General features: G+C 43.5%; 1 long non-coding RNA gene across 2 annotated transcripts; it reads right to left on the reverse strand.

Moving 5' to 3' along the window:
• Positions 1-6,957: 6,957 nt before the first annotated feature.
• Positions 6,958-19,528, reverse strand: LOC149985491 (uncharacterized). 2 transcript variants are annotated; one of them, XR_016494895.1, is made up of 2 exons: positions 18,976-19,528; positions 6,958-8,094 (listed from the first exon to the last, which is right to left on the reverse strand). It is a non-coding gene; the product is annotated as an uncharacterized LOC149985491 (long non-coding RNA). The 2 variants fall into 2 exon arrangements; XR_016494896.1 differs by having other exon boundaries at positions 6,958-8,097.
• Positions 19,529-20,399: the final 871 nt, after the last annotated feature.

Here is a 20,399-nt window from a genome sequence, read left to right on the forward strand (position 1 = left end):
TTGGACTCGTGACTGTGACAGGTGACAGTGTGGGAGTGTTATGAACAGCAAGTTGCCATCTAGGTGTTTGCTGTCTAAAAAGCCAAATTCATCTCACTAACAGGAAAACAGTCAGGTTTGTGTAACACATAAAGCAATGATATTGCAATAAAACACTGTGGATATCCGCTCATGTCCTTTTGATTCATTTGCGTGTCCTATCCCATGTATTGTGACTGAAATGATCTGTATCCCAACAACACAGTAAGGCAAACATACAGTAAACTCCCCTAAAAAAGTATTAAGATGCATAGTAATAGTCTCCACTCTCCTGTGGCTCTCCCTGAGCCATTCATTAAACGCTGTTAGACCTGTTGCTAGTGCTGACACTGCTGCTAGCTCCTGAAACACAGCCAGCTGTAAATGAAGGAAACACCTAGTGTGGGGCTAAACAGTCACGTTCATCATCCCTCCCAACCCAAGAGTTTATTAGGAAATACCTAACGCTGTACATAAACACAATGTGAGTTGAATTGCTGGAATCGGTAACAATGTTGAAAACACTGGGAGCAACGAAGTCCCCACAGGTCACTGTCAGAGAACCTGTCCACTTCCTATTCCCCAACCTGCCTTAGCCCCGTCAATGGAACGTAGTAATGTACAGGGGTTTATAACCATATATGAGATGAAGACAGCTGGTTTCACAAGAGGCCAGTGAGTCAAGAGGACCAGAGGATCTGTGGATAAGTGGAAGGCAAAATATTTATATAAGACAGAATTAGCTTGAAATGACGTGAGGCATGAATGTGAACTAGACTGCCCCTCAGGCTGTGGATTGTATTTTACAGCAAAATACTTTTGTAATCTTGTGTAATACACAAGAAGATGATGAGAGAGTGAATCATGTGTGAATAATGATGGGATCAACCTGAGTGAGGCATACTGGGCTGTAGGAACTAGAGGACAAAGCATTAACCACAGTGACTAAAGCCCTTCCTTCCCACACTGTAAGTCGGATTCAGTCTTTTGCGATTATTACATGTCACATTGTTTGATGTTACCAATTTAAAATCTTAATATAATCATGGCCAGATTGTATGATTTGCTTCACTTCTGTCGTCACATTCTGCAATTGTCTTGAGAGGCTACGTCAGCCGATGTAAGGTATGTCAACGGCAGCGGTGTATTTGGTCTGTGCATGTTCCCCTCACCAGAAGCGTAATCCTCCCTCTATGCTTATGCACAAGTGAAGTGAGTTTAGAAAAACTGAAAGTATGCAAATAGTTTTCACGTACAAATTTGATATGTCTTAACTCAGAATTAAATAGGTTTCCCAAAAATAACATGGTCGCTGTGGTAGAAAGTTTATTTTGAGGTAGCCTGATTTCAGATTTGTCCATGTAAACAAGATTATGGAAATTGTTATTTTTGCAACGCATGTAATCTTTTAAATCAAACTATTATATTATTGTGACTATTCACAATGATCGTATTATTGTGGGTATACTGTGAGATAAAAAATATGAATTTATCTCATTTGTTGAATATTATTAGTTAACAATTATATGCTTAACAATAGTAAGACATTTCCATTCTAACAATGCTGGGCTTCCGAGAAAGGATGGTTCCTCTCTTCGTTTTCTGTATTATTGGGCTCTCAACAATCAGCTACGGGTGGTTGTTGACCAGCTCCATTATTGCAAAACTGTATCGATATTAAAGGTTGATTGTTTGAAAAAAATGAAAGTCTCTTCTCCCTTACTTGATTAGAATATCCACAACAATACTCAGTGCCGGTTGTGTTCCTATTGGTCAGTCACTGGGATCGGCTCGTAACACCAGCCTCACTACACGATAAAAGCTCAATATTTCTGACACTGGCAAAACTGTTTCCAAGCCTATGACCGCACGCAGTGGTATTTAATCGGCAAACCTAGACCGTCACACTGAGCAAGCCAAGATGTCTGACAATCGTTTACGACCTAAGATTTTGTCATCAACATATTGTCTGGGATATAAGGGCACAGGGCGAGACCCAGATGCAGACACTGGAGGCAGATGGTCGAGTCTCTGATATTTATTATAATCCAAGGGGCAGGCAAGAGAATGGTCGTGGACAGGCAAAAGATCATAAACATGGTCAGAGTTCAGGAGTGGCAGGCAGGCTCGAGATCAGGGCAGGCAGTATGGTCAGGCAGGAGGGTTCAGTCAAGGCAGGCAAAGGTCAAAACCGAGAGGACTAGCAAAAGAGAGATAAGAAAAAGCAGGAGCACGGAAAACAGCGCTGGTTGACTTGACAAGATGAACTGGGATCAAACAAACAGGGAACACTGGAATAAATACCCAGGGACTAATGGGGAAAATGGATGACACCTGGAAGTGGGTGGGGACAATCAAAGGCAGGTGAAACGGATCAGGACGTGTCAGGGACGGCAAAATTGTGGCATAAGAAGGCTAAAATCATACAGTATGTGTGGGCCTTTAAGAATCCTCCCTCTCTGAATCATATTTCACCTCACACTTCCTCAACGTGTCGCTTACTGTTCAGTCATTGGCATGGCAACATATAGTTTTTGTTTTCTCCTCTGTAGTGATAACAGGGTACAAAGCAAAGGCACGTACCGAGACGCCCAAATAAAACACATTTTTGTGTTCTCATCAAAACAGCTGGAGGTAATGAAAGTGCACTTACACACATGGAAAGACACTTACGTCTGAGGTTAACACATAATTACGAAGATTAAATCTAGAATCTGTATAAACTATCATGTAATGTTGAATAGGTCTGAGAGAGAGAAAGAGTGTCCATTTGAGTTTCCCTCCAGAGAACAATGGCTGTCTCATTTCTCTCTGTGGGGAGGCAACAGTGACCCACACTGCAAAGACGGTCCAGGCCTTAATGGGTGCGCTGGACCATTTGTGTCATATTTGTTTTTTTCGACTAATGTATTTTTAAGCACTTAGGCACACAGCGACTGGTATGCCAAATGTAGCACAGACCAAAACCAAAATGGTGCAGCACAATGGAATGCTCCAGTTGCTCAAACACCAAACCATTTCACCTGTGCTTACCTGTTTACCTTAGTCAAACTCAGGAAAAGGACCCCGGGACTTGCTCTAGAGTGGACATGGCCTTTGACTGAAGGTATCATATTTCTCTGAAAGGGGTCAATTTTGGAGTCTGGGATTAAGATATGGATCAAATTTCCTTTCTTGTACGAACCCTTAAGGAAGAATGAGAGACACGTTGACAGACAGCCAGCCAGTCAATATAACTAGAGAGAGAGAGGAGAGGAGGGGGGGAGAGAGAGAAACAAAGACAGACAAAGAAGAAAGTCCTGAGCAATATGAGCATTCTCAAAATTTGTACCAAACGCCTAACAAATCCAACTTGGTTCTGTCTGTGTTCTGTGCTCTCCAGAAGACATAAGTGTGAGTAGAACAGGAACACATGAGGTTAATTGGTGTGTGGCAGGCAAGCCTAATCCCAAAATTACAGATACAGAACCAGTAAGAGTTTCCTCTGCTCTCATGCGTTTACTCAGTATGGCACACATACACAGACACACACGCAGCCAGACCCGTGGTCGGTTCTGCTTGTGGTGACGGCCTGGCTGACTAATGGTACTTCCTCAGCATTCCTCTCACACTACGTGCCTTTTTTTGCCTGGTAGCAGCCCATTGAGAAGAATGTGGCTAGACGTGATCACAAGATGTCCATATATGTACAGACCGGTGAGAAAGCTGGTTCCACTAAACATTAAAGTATGAGTGCAAAGACTCTAGTGAAGATGAAATGTAAGTTAGTTGGACTAGTGGACTATACCTCTGTCACACTGTCAGTAGTGGATAGACAGTTGATATTACCCGTAGTGGTGAATGAAACAGGCTGCTCGTTACCAGGATATTCATTAAACATGTATCAGTTAATGAATTGGTGGGAATAAGGAAGGATGATATAGCCAAGCCTCAATGGGCTCAACTCTTGAAGATACCATGAAGAGCTCTGATTCTGTGATGTCTAAAAACCATGAAACCTATAACTGTCAAACATTGGGTTGTCCTTATCATCTGATCTGTCTTTTATCTTTCTGGTAAAGATGTGAGCTCTAAGGACATTAGTGAAGAAAAGGAACCATGGTGGTTGCAGTGGTGCAGTTTCCTGTGGGGTTTGGTTAACATTTCTCTGCAACCACCAAACACATCCTGAGCCAGAATGGTGTGTGTGTGTGTGTGTGTGTGTGTGTGTGTGTGTGTGTGTGTGTGTGTGTGTGTGTGTGTGTGTGTGTGTGTGTGTGTGTGTGTGTGTGTGTGTGTTTGTGTGTGTGTGTGTGTGTGTGTGTGTGTGTGTGTGTGTGTGTGTGTACCTCTGTGTGTGTTAAGAGGATCGGACGGGTCAGCCCTACCTCACCCCTGCTCAGTTGACGCAGCAGCGTCAGAGCCTGAATGAACCAGCCAGTCTCGGCTGGGCCAGGCATCATGGGAGCATGACTGGGCTGCTTCAAAAGGACTGGCTTTGCTCTACAATAACAGAGAGAGCGAGGGGCTTGGTTGGTGTTCGGGTGACGAGATGGTTCAGGCAGCCAGGTGTTTGGATAGTGACGGTGTGAGAGTCTACTGTATGGCCAGCAGGAATTCCCATGTTTCATTCACCTCTGGGACATACAAGATTTAGTCAGAGGATAACAAAGAGAACCTCATTCTGTTACACCCCTATTTGATGCATATACAGTACAAGTCAAATGTTTGGACACACCTACTCATTCCAGGGTTTTCTTTATTTTTTAAAACTATTTTATACATTGTAGAATAATAGTGAAGACATCAAAACTATGAAATAACACATGGAATCATGTAGTATCCAAAAAAGTGGTTAACAAATAAAAATATATTTTATATTTTTCAAAGTAGCCCCCCTTTGCCTTGATGACAGCTTTGCACACTCTTGGCATTCTCTCAACCAGCTTCATGAGGTAGTCACCTGGAATGCTTTTCTAACAGTCTTGAGCACTTGTTGGCTGCTTTTCATTCACTTTGTGGTTCAACTCATCCCAAACCATCTCAATTGTGTTGAGGTCGGGTGTTTGTGGAGGCCAGGTCATCTGATGCAGCACTCCATCACGCTCCTTCTTGGTCAAATTGCCCGTCCACAGCCTGGAGGTGTGTTTTGGATCATTGTCTTGTTGAATGAGTATGTGTCCAAACTTTGACTGGTACTGCAGGTGAACCAATCTGATCAATATTTGGGCACAATGTGCGTTCGTCAGTGTCACATGCAGTCATACTCACAACTAGGGTTAAGTGGAATCTCCACAGAATTTTTGTAGTTGAAATGGGGTTTCCCTTACAGTAAGTCATGACCTGAAAGCACACAGGTGCAGTAATATAGCGCATAAATGCCACTCTTCATCTGGTGCCACCAAGCCAGAAACCTCTCTTCCAGTACCAATGAAAAATTGAAATTGTATGCTTGTTCAAAGAAATTACAAAGAAGGTACACACAAATATAGAAAGATCAGAAGAAAGTAAAGGGAAAGAGTTGTAATGTTTTTTTCAGCGTACAGTTTCAGTACATCCCCATTAGAATTAGTGATTCCGTAGTATGAAGGGGACGAGGGGAGGGCAGAGGAAATCCTGTCGACAATGGTTAAATAAACTTGAGCGTGAGACATTGTGGATGGGAATGGGCCTTTTACCAAGTCTGGTGATCATTCACAAAGCCTGCTCACCCAGAGAAGTGTGTGTGTGTGTGTGTGTGTGTGTGTGTGTGTGTGTGTGTGTGTGTGTGGACGTGTTTCACTATAACAAACAAAAATTTGACCAGCTGGGCAAGTGTTTTTATCCCCACAAGGTCAAATTCTATTTCTAGGGAGTATATGGTTAAGGCTAGGCTTAGTTTTAGGATTATGAACTAGAGTTAGGGTTAGGTCTTAGCGAAAATAGGATTTTGAATGGGACTGAACCCACAAGGTTAGTACAAGACTGTGTGTGTGTGTGTGTGTGTGTGTGTGTGAAAGAGCAAGCTGGCCATGAGATGTCTAAGCAAACAATATTTACAAAATATAAAGTACCAGTCAAAGGTTAGGACACACCTACTCATTGAAGGGTTTTCCTTTATTTTTGCAATTTTCTACATTGTATAATAATAATTAATACATCCAAACTATTCAATAACACTAATGGAATCATGTAGTTACCAATTTTTTTTTAAACAAATCAAAATAGATTTCATGTTTGATATTCTTCAAAGTAGCTACCCTTTGCATTGATGACAGCTTTGCACACTCACTTCACCCCATTCACAGTGTGTTTTTACACACGCTTGGTGTATGGAGCGATTTCAGTGCCAACAAAAACTTTATTTTAATTTTATAATTTTGAAATGTATTAGGATATTAAATGTAATATTTTTTAATGGTTAATGCACAAATTGAATCATTGAATTAATAAATTGAACATTTATATAATGATTTGAAACTAAATTGAAATGAAAAAGAAAGGAGGACCAAGGCACTCTTCATATAATTAATTAAAATGCCTTTATTAGTATGGCATGTTCAATAGAAACAAAGTTTTTTAAAAACCAATGCGTTTCGGCTACATGGCCTTCGTCAGGGAGTACAAGAAAAGGGAATACAATGTCCTCTTTTGAACAGCTTTTCCAATTAGCCCTAATTGGAAGAGGGAGTGGTTACAAAATTAATGTTAATTTCAATGTAATTCAATATTCAATATTTATAAATTCACTTTGAATATGGTAAATATGTTCCTAGTCCATCATTGAAAATAATAATTTGTTCTTAACTGACTTGCCTAGTTAAATAACGTTTAAATTTATATATATATATATATATATATATATATATATATATATATATACACACAGTGGGGCAAAAAAGTATTTAGTCAGCCACCAAATGTGCAAGTTCTCCCACTTAAAAAGATGAGAGGCCTGAAAAAAAAATCCAGAAAGTCACATTGTAGGATTTTTTATGAATTTATTTGTAAATTATGGTGGAAAATAAGTATTTGGTCACCTACAAACAAACAAGATTTCTGGCTCTCACAGACCTGTAACTTCTTCTTTAATTAAAAACCTCTTGCAGCTCCCCCCTACTTTGTGCAATTTCCACCTGAAGACATACCCAAATCTAACAGCCTGTAGCTCAGGCACAGTACCAAGGATATGCATATTATTGGTACCATTTGAAAGAAAACACTCTGAAGTTTGTGTAAATGTGAATTGAATGTAGGAGAATAACACACAATAGCCCCCCTCACAATAGATCTGGTTTAGATAAAACAATGAAAAAAAAACATTCGTTTTTTATTTTTATTTTTGTATCATCATCTTTAAAATGAACAAGATAAAACAAACATTCAGATAGGATGATGGGGACAATTTCAGTGAAACATATAAGAGGGCAACAGTACTTTCAGAATGATAACTTCCAAAATGAGTGTGCTACATGACATTTATCATGAAGTCACCCAGGTGTCCCACACAAGTAGTCCAAATGTACCCAAGTGGCCAAATTGTTGAAGGTATACATTTTGAAACAAATAACTATATACAAAATGCCAAAATGGTATTCTAACACACACTGAATTGAGAAAAAAAAATGGAACAAAAAAAATGGAAAAAAATAATTATTATTGATAAAAAAATATATGAAAAAAATATATATATACATTTACAAAATAACATGGGTAATTATTTACACACTTTCAAATATTTGGAAGACCCTCAGTCCTCTATCAAATCAAATCTATTTATATAGCCCCAGCCTAAAACCCCAAACAGCAAGCAATGCAGGTGTAGAAGCACGGTGGCTAGGAGAAACTCCCTAGAAAGGCAAAAACCTAGGAAGAACCTAGAGAGGAACCAGGCTATGAGGGGTGGGCCAGTCCTCTTCTGGCTGTGCCGGGTGGAGATCACAGTGGTTGTAGAGGGTGCAACAGGACAGCACCTTAAGAGTAAAAATGAACAGTTTACGGTTCCATATCCGAAGGCAGAACAGTTGAAACTGGAACAGCGGCAAGGCCAGGTGGACTGGGGACAGCAAGGAGTCATCATGCCAGGTAGTCCTGACGCATGGTCCTAGGGCTCAGGTCCTCCTCAGAGAGAAAGAGAGAATTAGAGAGAGCATACTTAAATTCACACAGGACATCGGATAAGACTCCCGTTCGGAGTCAATGTCACTGTGAAAGAAAATGTTCAGTTAGAATAGTTTCACATATGAGCCCTGTATCAACAGGTATAATAAACAGATATATATATAGAGAGAGAGTTGAAGGTTGAAGGTTGAATATATTAGGTTGAATATATTATTAAATTATTATTACCTGCTAGATCTACTGTCTCTTTTATATTATGACATTTCAGCTAGATCTACTGTCTCTATTATATTATGACAGACCAACTAGATCTACTGTCTTTGTTATATTACAACAGACCAGCTGTATCTACTGTCTCCATTCCACTTTGGCCATTGATGTGGTCCCGCCCTCTCCTCAGCCTCAAATAGGCTATTTCATGTGGGTTGGGGTGAGGCGGCAGACACACGCATCTCACATTTCATGACATTACATGTTTATACAGTGGGGCAAAAAAGTATTTAGTCAGCCACCAATTGTGCAAGTTCTCCCACTTAAAAAGATGAAAGAGGCCTGTAATTTACACTTCAACTATGACAGACAAAATGAGAAAGAAAATCACATTGTAGGATTTTTTATGAATTTATTTGCAAATTATGGTGGAAAATAAGTATTTGGTCACCCTACCCTCCCTGTTTGTAGCATTTCAACTAATATTGCCCTATAAATAAATACTTTATGCAAGAGCGACGCATATAAGGCCCTGCCCCGCCCTCCATTCGGAAAAGCTGACCAGGACTCAATTTTGTTGATCCCTGCCTACAGACAGAAACTAAAACAAGAAGCTCCCGCGCTGAGGTCTGTTCAACGCTGGTCCGACCAATCTGATTCCACACTCCAAGACTGCATCCATCACGTGGACTGGGATATGTTTCGTATTGCATCAAACAACAACATTGACGAATACGCTGATTCGGTGAGCGAGTTCATTAGAACGTGCGTTGAAGATGTCATTCCCATAGCAATGATTAAAACATTTCCAAACCAGAAGCCGTGGATTGATGGCAGCATTCGCGTGAAACTGAAAGCCCGAACCACTGCTTTTAATCAGGGCAAGGTGACCAGAAACATGACCGAATACAAACAGTGTAGCTATTCCCTCCGCAAGGCAATCAAACAAGCTCAGCGTCAGTATAGAGACAAATTAGAATCTCAATTCAACGGCTCAGACACAAGAGGTATGTGGTAGGGTCTACACTCAATCACGGATAACAAAAATAAAACCAGCCCCGTCACGGACCAGGATGTCTTGCTCCCAGGCAGACTAAATAACTTTTTTGCCCGCTTTGAGGACAATACAGTGCCACTGACACGGCCTGCAACCAAAACCTGCGGACTCTCACTGCAGCCGACGTGAGGAAAACATTTAAACGTGTTAACCCTCGCAAGGCTGCAGACCCAGACGGCATCCTCATCCGCGCCCTCAGAGCATGCGCAGACCGGCTGGCTGGTGTGTTTACGGACATATTCAATCAATCCCTATCCCAGTCTGTTGTTCCCACATGCTTCAAGAGGGCCACCATTGTTCCTGTTCCCAAGAAAGCTAAGGTAACTGAGCTAAACGACTACCTCACTTCCGTCATCATGAAGTGCGTTGAGAGACTAGTCAAGGACCATATCACCTCCACCCTACCTGACACCCTAGACTCACTCCAATTTGTTTACCGCCCAAATAGGTCCACAGACGACTCAATCACAACCACACTGCACACTGCCCTAACCAATCTTGACAAGAGGAATACCTATGTGAGAATGCTGTTCATCGACTACAGCTCAGCATTTAACACCATAGTACCCTCCAAACTCGTCATCAAGCTCGAGACCCTGGGTCTCGACCCCGCCCTGTGCAACTGGGTACTGGACTTCCTGACGGGCCGCCCCCAGGTGGTGAGGGTAGGCAACAACATCTCCACCCCGCTGATCCTCAACACTGGGGCCCCACAAGGGTGCGTTCTGAGCCCTCTCCTGTACTCCCTGTTCACCCACGACTGCGTGGCCACGCACGTCTCCAACTCAATCATCAAGTTTGCGGACGACACAACAATGGTAGGCTTGATTACCAACAACGACGAGACGGCCTACAGGGAGGAGGTGAGGGCCCTCGGAGTGTGGTGTCAGGAAAATAACCTCACACTCAACGTCAACAAAACTAAGGAGATGATTGTGGACTTCAGGAAACAGCAGAGGGAACACCCCCCTATCCACATTGATGGAACAGTAGTGGAGAGGGTAGTAAGTTTTAAGTTCCTCGACGTACACATCACAGACAAACTGAATTGGTCCACCAACACAGACAGCATCGTGAAGAAGGCGCAGCAGCGCCTCTTCAACCTCAGGAGGCTGAAGAAATTCGGCTTGTCACCAAAAGCACTCACAAACTTCTACAGATGCACAATCGAGAGCATCCTGTCGGGCTGTATCACCGCCTGGTACGGTAACTGCTCCGCCCACAACCGTAAGGCTCTCCAGAAGGTAGTGAGGTCTGCACAACGCATCACCGGGGGCAAACTACCTGCCCTCCAGGACACCTACACCACCCGATGTCACAGGAAGGCCATAAAGATCATCAAGGACAACAACCACCCGAGCCACTGCCTGTTCACCCCGCTATCATCCAGAAGGCGAGGTCAGTACAGGTGCATCAAAGCTGGGACCGAGAGACTGAAAAACAGCTTTTATCTCAAGGCCATCAGACTGTTAAACAGCCACCACTAACATTGAGTGGCTGCTGCCAACACACTGACTCAACTCCAGCCACTTTAATAATGGGAATTGATGGGATCCTCACTGCAGGCTCCGGGCCATGGATCATCACTGGAGGCTTCGTGCCATGGATCATCACTGGAGGCTTTGGGCCATGGATCATCACTGGAGGCTTCGCTCTTGGAGTAGGCACCGGATACACTGGGCCGTGAAGGCGCACTGGAGGTCTCGAGCATAGAGCCTGCACAACCTGTCCTGGCTGGATGGTTACCTTCGCCCGGAAAATGCGGGGCGCTGGCACAGGACACACTGGGCTGTGCAGATGCACCGGAGACACAGTGCGCAGAGCCGGCGCAGGATATCCTGGGCCGAAGAGACGCACTGGAGGCCAGGTGCGCTGAGCCGGCACCATCCGTCCTGGCCGGATGCTTACTTTAGCCCGTCCAATGCGGGGAGCTGGAATGTAGCGCACCGGGCTGTGAACGCGCTGTGGAGACACCGTGCACTCCACCGCATAACACGGCACCTGACCAGTACCACGCTTCCTACGGTAAGCACGAGAAGTTGGCTCAGGTCTCCAACCTGACTCAGCCAATCTCCTCGTGTGCCTTCCCCAAAAAACATTTTGGGGCTGCCTCTCTTGCCTGCTCCGCTGTGCCAACTCCTCGTATTGTCGCCACTCTGCTTTCACCGCTTCTGTCTCCTCCCTTTGACGCCGATACTCTCCAGCCTTTGCCCAGGGTCCCTTGCCTTCCAAGATCTCCTCCCATGTCCATTCCTCCAGAAAACGGTGCTCCTCCCGGCCACGCCGCTTGGTCCGTTTGTGGTGGATAGTTCAGTCACAATCGCCGTCGTCGTGGAAATGACTGGACCAAGGTGCAGGGTGGTGAGTGTACATTTCTCTTTATTCATAAATATCGCCAACAAAACAAAGAATGAGGAAACGACCATGAAGCTTACTTCAGCTATACAGGCCACTATAACAAAGACAACAACCCACAACTAAGGTGGAAAAACAGGGTGCCTAAGTATGATTCCCAATCAGAGACAATGATAGACAGCTGTCCCTGATTGAGAACCATACCCGGCCAAAACATAGAAACAGGAAACAAATAAATAAAGAAATAAAGAAACTAGAATGCCCACCCTAGTCACACCCAATGGAAAATATATGTTCAGCTGTTTGAAGCTGGTGTACAAAGTCTAAAGTAAAAGATGCAAAAACAAAACTTAACAACGGAAGCATAGAAATGGCAAACATAGAATAGATCTTCCGCTTCTTAGACTTGCTTTCAATGAGAATGACAGATCTATAACGTGTATTTGGTCAGGTCACCCAAAAAGTTACATATTGCTGCTTTAAGTGAAACTGATACATTTTTTGATTTATACTAAACATTTTTAGTCATGATTTTTCATGTGGCAGACAAAGAAATTAAAGTTTTAGTCTAACTGCCTCCAATTTTGTGGCAGAGCCACAATGAGTTGGTTGTAATTTTGTAGTGAGCATACACTGTTGCTTGTGTGGCAACTTTACTGTTCTTGTTTACAATGTCCTTTATTAATATTTTTTTTAAATCCCCCCAAATTTGTATTTATCAATATATTGGAGTTTACCCATATTATTTGGTGGAATATTAGATTTGTCCTTTTCTGGAGGATGAAATAAATTAATTTGAAAAGGAATCCATTGTAAATCCACAGAAAATGTACTGTTTTATCCTCAAACAAGCAAATAGCCTACTCTCAAACTAAGGATGGGCCTCTCTTAGTAGCTTAAATAATATATTTGGATTTAGGTACAATGAAGGCTTTAAGAGAGAGATTAATGCCTTAATACTTGATCATTTTAACCCTCCAAACTCATTTTCGTTATATAAATATGCTCGTTTAACTTTCTGGTTTACCATTCCAAATAACAATTTCTCGCATGATTTCAAAAAGGATATTATAAGGATATATTTACCTTGAAACCCCCATTATTAGCCAGATAATTTTATTTAGAAAGGCCCACTGGGCTAAAAATGGACCAGCACTTCCGAAATGCCAAATGGCCAGTGTCCGCCTGCTTGAAACCCGACTTTTTAAAATTTTTATTTCACCTTTATTTAACCAGGTAGGCTAGTTGAGAACAAGTTCTCATTTGCAACTGCGACCTGGCCAAGATAAAGCATAGCAGTATGAGCAGACAACACAGAGTTACACATGGAGTAAACAATTAACAAGTCAATAACACAGTAGAAAAACAAAGGGGGGAGTCTATATACAATGTGTGCAAAAGGCATGAGGTAGGCGAATAATTACAATTTTGCAGATTAACACTGGAGTGATAAATGATCAGATGGTCATGTACAGGTAGAGATATTGGTGTGCAAAAGAGCAGAAAAATAAATAAATAAAAACAGTATGGGGATGAGGTAGGTGAAAATGGGTGGGCTATTTACCAATAGACTATGTACAGCTGCAGCGATCGGTTAGCTGCTCAGATAGCTGATGTTTGAAGTTGGTGAGGGAGATAAAAGTCTCCAACTTCAGCGATTTTTGCAATTCGTTCCAGTCACAGGCAGCAGAGTACTGGAACGAAAGGCGGCCAAATGAGGTGTTGGCTTTAGGGATGATCAGTGAGATACACCTGCTGGAGCGCGTGCTACGGATGGGTGTTGCCATCGTGACCAGTGAGCTGAGATAAGGCGGGGCTTTACCTAGCATGGACTTGTAGATGACCTGGAGCCAGTGGGTCTGGCGACGAATATGTAGCGAGGGCCAGCCGACTAGAGCATACAAGTCGCAGTGGTGGGTGGTATAAGGTGCTTTAGTGACAAAACGGATGGCACTGTGATAGACTGCATCCAGTTTGCTGAGTAGAGTGTTGGAAGCCATTTTGTAGATGACATCGCCGAAGTCGAGGATCGGTAGGATAGTCAGTTTTACTAGGGTAAGCTTGGCGGCGTGAGTGAAGGAGGCTTTGTTGCGGAATAGAAAGCCGACTCTTGATTTGATTTTTGATTGGAGATGTTTGATATGAGTCTGGAAGGAGAGTTTGCAGTCTAGCCAGACACCTAGGTACTTATAGATGTCCACATATTCTAGGTCGGAACCATCCAGGGTGGTGATGCTAGGCGGGGATGCGGGTGCAGGCAGCGATCGGTTGAAAAGCATGCATTTGGTTTTACTAGCGTTTAAGAGCAGTCGGAGGCCACGGAAGGAGTGTTGTATGGCATTGAAGCTTGTTTGGAGGTTAGATAGCACAGTGTCCAATGACGGGCCGAAAGTATATAGAATGGTGTCGTCTGCGTAGAGGTGGATCAGGGAATCGCCCGCAGCAAGAGCAACATCATTGATGTATACAGAGAAAAGAGTCGGCCCGAGAATTGAACCCTGTGGCACCCCCATAGAGACTGCCAGAGGACCGGACAGCATGCCCTCCGATTTGACACACTGAACTCTGTCTGCAAAGTAATTGGTGAACCAGGCAAGGCAGTCATCCGAAAAACCGAGGCTACTGAGTCTGCCGATAAGAATATGGTGATTGACAGAGTCGAAAGCCTTGGCAAGGTCGATGAAGACGGCTGCACAGTACTGTCTTTTATCAATGGCGGTTATGATATCGTTTAGTACCTTGAGTGTGGCTGAGGTGCACCCTTGACCGGCTCGGAAACCAGATTGCACAGCGGAGAAGGTACAGTGGGATTCGAGATGGTCGGTGACCTGTTTGTTGACTTGGCTTTCGAAGACCTTAGATAGGCAGGGCAGGATGGATATAGGTCTGTAACAGTTTGGGTCCAGGGTGTCTCCCCCTTTGAAGAGGGGGATAACTGCGGCAGCTTTCCAATCCTTGGGGATCTCAGACGATATGAAAGAGAGGTTGAACAGGCTGGTAATAGGGGTTGCGACAATGGTGGCGGATAGTTTCAGAAATAGAGGGTCCAGATTGTCAAGCCCAGCTGATTTGTACGGGTCCAGGTTTTGCAGCTCTTTCAGAACATCTGCTATCTGGATTTGGGTAAAGGAGAACCTGGAGAGGCTTGGGCGAGGAGCAGCGGGGGGGGGGGGGGGGCTGTTGGCCGAGGTTGAAGTAGCCAGGCGGAAGGCATGGCCAGCCGTTGAGAAATGCTCATTGAAGTTTTCGATAATCATGGATTTATCGGTGGTGACCGTGTTACCTAGCCTCAGTGCAGTGGGCAGCTGGGAGGAGGTGCTCTTGTTCTCCATTGACTTCACAGTGTCCCAGAACTTTTTGGAGTTGGAGCTACAGGATGCAAACTTCTGCCTGAAGAAGCTGGCCTTAGCTTTCCTGACTGACTGCGTGTATTGGTTCCGGACTTCCCTGAACAGTTGCATATCACGGGGACTATTCGATGCTATTGCAGTTCGCCACAGGATGTTTTTGTGCTGGTCGAGGGCAGTCAGGTCTGGGGTGAACCAAGGGCTGTATCTGTTCTTAGTTCTGCATTTTTTGAACGGAGCATGCTTATCTAAAATGGTGAGGAAGTTACTTTTAAAGAATGACCAGGCATCCTCAACTGACGGGATGAGGTCAATGTCCTTCCAGGATACCCGGGCCAGGTCGATTAGGAAGGCCTGCTCACAGAAGTGTTTTAGGGAGCGTTTGACAGTGATGAGGGGTGGTCGTTTGACTGCGGCTCCGTAGCGGATACAGGCAATGAGGCAGTGATAGCTGAGATCCTGGTTGAAGACAGCGGAGGTGTATTTGGAGGGCCAGTTGGTCAGGATGACGTCTATGAGGGTGCCCTTGTTTACAGAGTTAGGGTTGTACCTGGTGGGTTCCTTGATGATTTGTGTAAGATTGAGGGCATCTAGCTTAGATTGTAGGACTGCCGGGGTGTTAAGCATATCCCAGTTTAGGTCACCTAACAGAACAAACTCTGAAGCTAGATGGGGGGCGATCAATTCACAAATGGTGTCCAGGGCACAGCTGGGAGCTGAGGGAGGTCGGTAGCAGGCGGCAACAGTGAGAGACTTATTTCTGGAGAGAGTAATTTTCAAAATTAGTAGTTCGAACTGTTTGGGTATGGACCTGGAAAGTATGACATTACTTTGCAGGCTATCTCTGCAGTAGACTGCAACTCCTCCCCCTTTGGCAGTTCTATCTTGACGGAAGATGTTATAGTTGGGTATGGAAATCTCTGAATTTTTGGTGGCCTTCCTGAGCCAGGATTCAGACACAGCAAGGACATCAGGGTTAGCAGAGTGTGCTAGAGCAGTGAGTAAAACAAACTTAGGGAGGAGGCTTCTGATGTTGACATGCATGAAACCAAGGCTTTTTCGATCACAGAAGTCAACAAATGAGGGTGCCTGGGGACATGCAGGGCCTGGGTTTACCTCCACATCACCCGCGGAACAGAGAAGGAGTAGTATGAGAGTGCGGCTAAAGGCTATCAAAACTGGTCGCCTAGAGCGGTGGGGACAGAGAATAAGAGGAGCAGGTTTCTGGGCATGGTAGAATATATTCAGGGCATAATGCGCAGACAGGGGTATGGTGGGGTGCGGGTACAGCGGAGGTAAGCCCAGGCACTGGGTGATGATGAGAGAGGTTGTATCTCTGGACATGCTGGTTGTAATGGGTGAGGTCACCGCATGTGTGGGAGGTGGGAGAAAGGAGTTATCAGGGGTATGAAGAGTGGAACTAGGGGCTCCATTGTGAACTAAAACAATGATAACTAACCTGAACAACAGTATACAAGGCATATTGACACTTGAGAGAGACATACAGCGAGGCATACAGTAATCACAGGTGTTGAGTTGGGAAAGCTAGCTAGACAGTAGGTGAGACAACAGCTAATCAGCTAGCACAACAACAGCAGGTAAAATGGCGTTGACTAGGCAACGGGGCCAACAGATAAAACAAACAAGCAGAATGGAGTACCGTGATTAATGGACAGTCCAGCGTGCATCAGCTATGTAGCCAAGAGATCAGTGTCCAGGGGGCAGCGGTGGATGGGGCAGGGAAGCTGGACTGGCGAGTGTTATCCAGGTTAAAAAAACTAACAATGACTAAATAGCTTGTAGCTAGTTAGCTGGTTAGCTTCTGGGGGTTCTTGAGTGTGTACTAAAAATTAAAAATGATAGCGATTCCGTATCACATTGGGTGAGGCAGGTTTCCGGAAGGTATAAACAAGTTAAAAATCAAAAAGAGATAGAAAGTAAATATGGATCCAGTGAGTGTTTGGGACGCGGCGATTCAGACGGTTAGCAGGCCTGTGCTAACAAGCTAACAGTTTGTAGGCCCGGGGTAAACAAGGTAGCAGTTAGCGGACCGGAGCTGGACAAGCTAGCAGTTAGCAGGCCTAATTAGCAAGCAGGGAGATAGCGAGGGCTAGAGAGTTAGCCTTTGGGGGACTTCGCGATGGGGTGAGTCTGTTTATTCCTCTTCATGCGGTGACATCGATAGACCGGTCATGGGCCCGGGTATTGTAGCCCAGGAGTATGCTACGGTGGTAGCACAGGTGCGCTGGTCGGGCTAGCTTCAAGCTAAGTGGGTGGAAACGCTAGCCAGGAGCAATCATCCGGGGTTGCGGTTTAGCTAGATAGCTAGTTGTGAAGATCCAGCTGAGAAATGTTCCGTTTGCGGTGGGAATCCGGGGATGAATCCGGGGATGAAAAAAATAAATAGGTCCGTTGTGCTCTGGTTAGAGTCGCGTTGTTCGAACTGGCGAGAGCTTTCCGAGCTAAAGGTTAGCTGATGACCGGTTAGCTGAAGACCGCTAGCACAGCTGGTGGTTAGCTGGCTAGCTTCAGTTGAGGGGTTCCGGTTCCGAAGTAAATATGAATACTTTAAGAAAAATAGCCACGTTGGGTGAGGCGGGTTGCAGGAGAGTATTGGAAGCTTAGGTTTAGCAAAATGTTTTTAAAGAGATATGCTTAGAAAAATATGTAAAAAAACGAAAAAGAAACGATATATACAAGGGACACGACAGGACAGGACGACTTACTGCTACGCCATCTTGGATTCTATAGCGACTAACATGTGGTAAACCGTGGGGTGTTGGGTAGAGCATGCAGAGATTAACACAGAGACATGGAGGTTTTAGTCAGAAAACATGACTTTCCTAGACAACAAAATAATGTAGGGTTGGCTCGGTCCTTCTCATATTCAGTTCCGTGCCTTTCTTTCTGTCTTTTTCGCTGTGTGCCACGGTGTCTCTTCATCTGATCTCTAGCATTGTCATCACTTCCTGCTGGACCGCCACGCTTCTGGTATCCGTTGGTAAAACCTGGCTCAAGATTGTAACAAACAATGGGAAACCAAACACTGAGTAAAGGAATAACGAAATTCATTTATTCCATAAATAAAGTAAACACTCACAACAATAATCAGATGAGGCATGAAGGTCAGTAATTAGGTGTCAACTGCCGAAGCCACAATGAAACAAAGGTATGCATGTGTAGTGTGGTTCGTTCTGCGTTGTGTACTTTTAAGGAGAAATGAGAGAGATCTAAAATTCCATGCATAACACTTGTATAATTTATCAATGTTTATTATGAGTATTTCTGGAAATTGATGTGGCTCTCTGCAAAATCACTACTGAACATAACGCGCCAATGTAAACTGAGATGTTTGGATATAAATATGAACTTTATCGAACAAAACATACATGTATTGTGTGACATGAAGTCCTATGAGTGTCATCTGATGAAGATCATCGAAGGTTAGTGATTAATTTTATCTCTATTTCTGCTTTTTGTGACTCCTCTCTTTGGCTGGAAAAATGGCTGTGTTTTTCTGTGACTAGGTAGTGACCTAACATAATCGTTTGATGTGCTTTCGTCGTAAAGCCTTTTTGAAATCGGACACTGTGGCTGGATTTATAACAAGTTTATCTTTAAAATGGTGTAAAATACTTGTATGTTTGAGGAATTTTAATTATGGGATTTCTGTTCTGAATTTGGCGCCCTGCAATTTCACTGGCTGTTGGCGAGGTGGGACGCTACCGTCCCACATATCCCAGAGAGGTTAATGCCTTAATGCAACCGCTTTGTCAGATTTTTAAAAATCTTTACGGAAAAAGGACACCATCTGAGTAAAGCTCTCAGACAACAAAACAAGCCATACAGATATCTGCCATGTTGTGGAGTCAACAGTAGTCAGAAATAGCATTATAAATCTTCACTTACCTTTGATGATTTTCATCGGAATGCACTCACATGAATTGCAGTTCCACAATAAATGTTTGATTTGTTTGATAAAGTCCATAATTTATGTCCAAACACCTCCTTTTTGTTCACGCGTTTAGTACACAATCCAAACTCACGACGCGAGTCCAAGCGAAATTTCAAACGAAAATCCATATTACAGTTCGTAGAAACATGTCAAAAGAAGTATAGAATCAATCTATAGGATGTTTTTATCATAAATCTTCAATAATGTTTCAACCGGAGAATTCCTTTGTCTGTAGAAATGTAATGGAACACTGCTAACTCTCACGTGAGCGCGCGTGATCAGGTCATGCTACTCTGGCAGACCTCTGACTCATTCAGCTCCCATTCCCCCCTCCTTCACAGTAGAAGCAACAAAAAAGGTTCTAAAGACATGATTCCATATGTGCTATTTCATAATTAGGACACTGCCACAACAGGAGGTCTGCTGGTTGGATTGTTTTTATTTGCCCTGCACATGAAGAGACAACACACAATATTTTAGCCCTTGGCGCAGTCACAGCTTTCAGGCACCTTGCTAGCCGAAGGTCAGGCAAAAGAGAACAATAAGCAGGTATGGAAATACAGAATACCCGCGATGGGCCAAACCAAAAATATACAAAACTTTTACAATCACGTGTATGTACAACATAGATATGAAAAAGTGTTTGTACATCAAAAACTAACATTAGCTATGCAGCTGTAATTACTGTAATAATAATAATTATTATTATTATCAAATTATTAACATCCCCTCTTGACCTGGCCTATTTGAATTGGTCCTTGTGTGCAACTTGGTGTATAATCTAGAGGAACAACATCACACTGTTACATTCACCCCCACTGTTTTACACTAGATTATAGGCACAAAACACATTACCTAGAAGGTAACAAAGCAAAGAAAGAAAAAAAAAATGTCACCCCCCCAGGGAGACAGAGTAACCCAGTGTAGTCCCTTAATTCTAGACCCACAAATGGTCGATCAGCTGAAAAACTATCCTGCGAAGGAATAAGAAAAGTAAGGGGTAGCTAATCACTTATTCCAATGCCATATACTACAAACAAACTTACATGAATTGTCAAATATATTAGACAAACCCACAAATCATTCTAATACACGCTTAGATTACTACATATATAAAAAAAGAAAAGGTAGGCAATATCCTACCGTCACTGAGAAACCAAGAACTGTTTTATTTCCTGTGTAGACATAGTTTGGACTAGCCTATCCACTGGCTTAATACGTCTACCTAGTCTAGTCATAACACCCTCACCCAAAAACCTAGCAGGATTGTCACGGACAGCACTAACCGTGCTCAGAGGTCTAACCTCAGGATGGGGAGTAATACAGATCGGCATATCCGGAGCCAGCACACTTTCAGTTACAGACTCAATGCTAGTAG

This window comes from Oncorhynchus mykiss, chromosome 1, assembly GCF_057628025.1.
Source record: "Oncorhynchus mykiss isolate SJ-2025 chromosome 1, ASM5762802v1, whole genome shotgun sequence".
In the NCBI taxonomy this organism is placed as follows: Eukaryota; Metazoa; Chordata; class Actinopteri; order Salmoniformes; family Salmonidae; genus Oncorhynchus; species Oncorhynchus mykiss.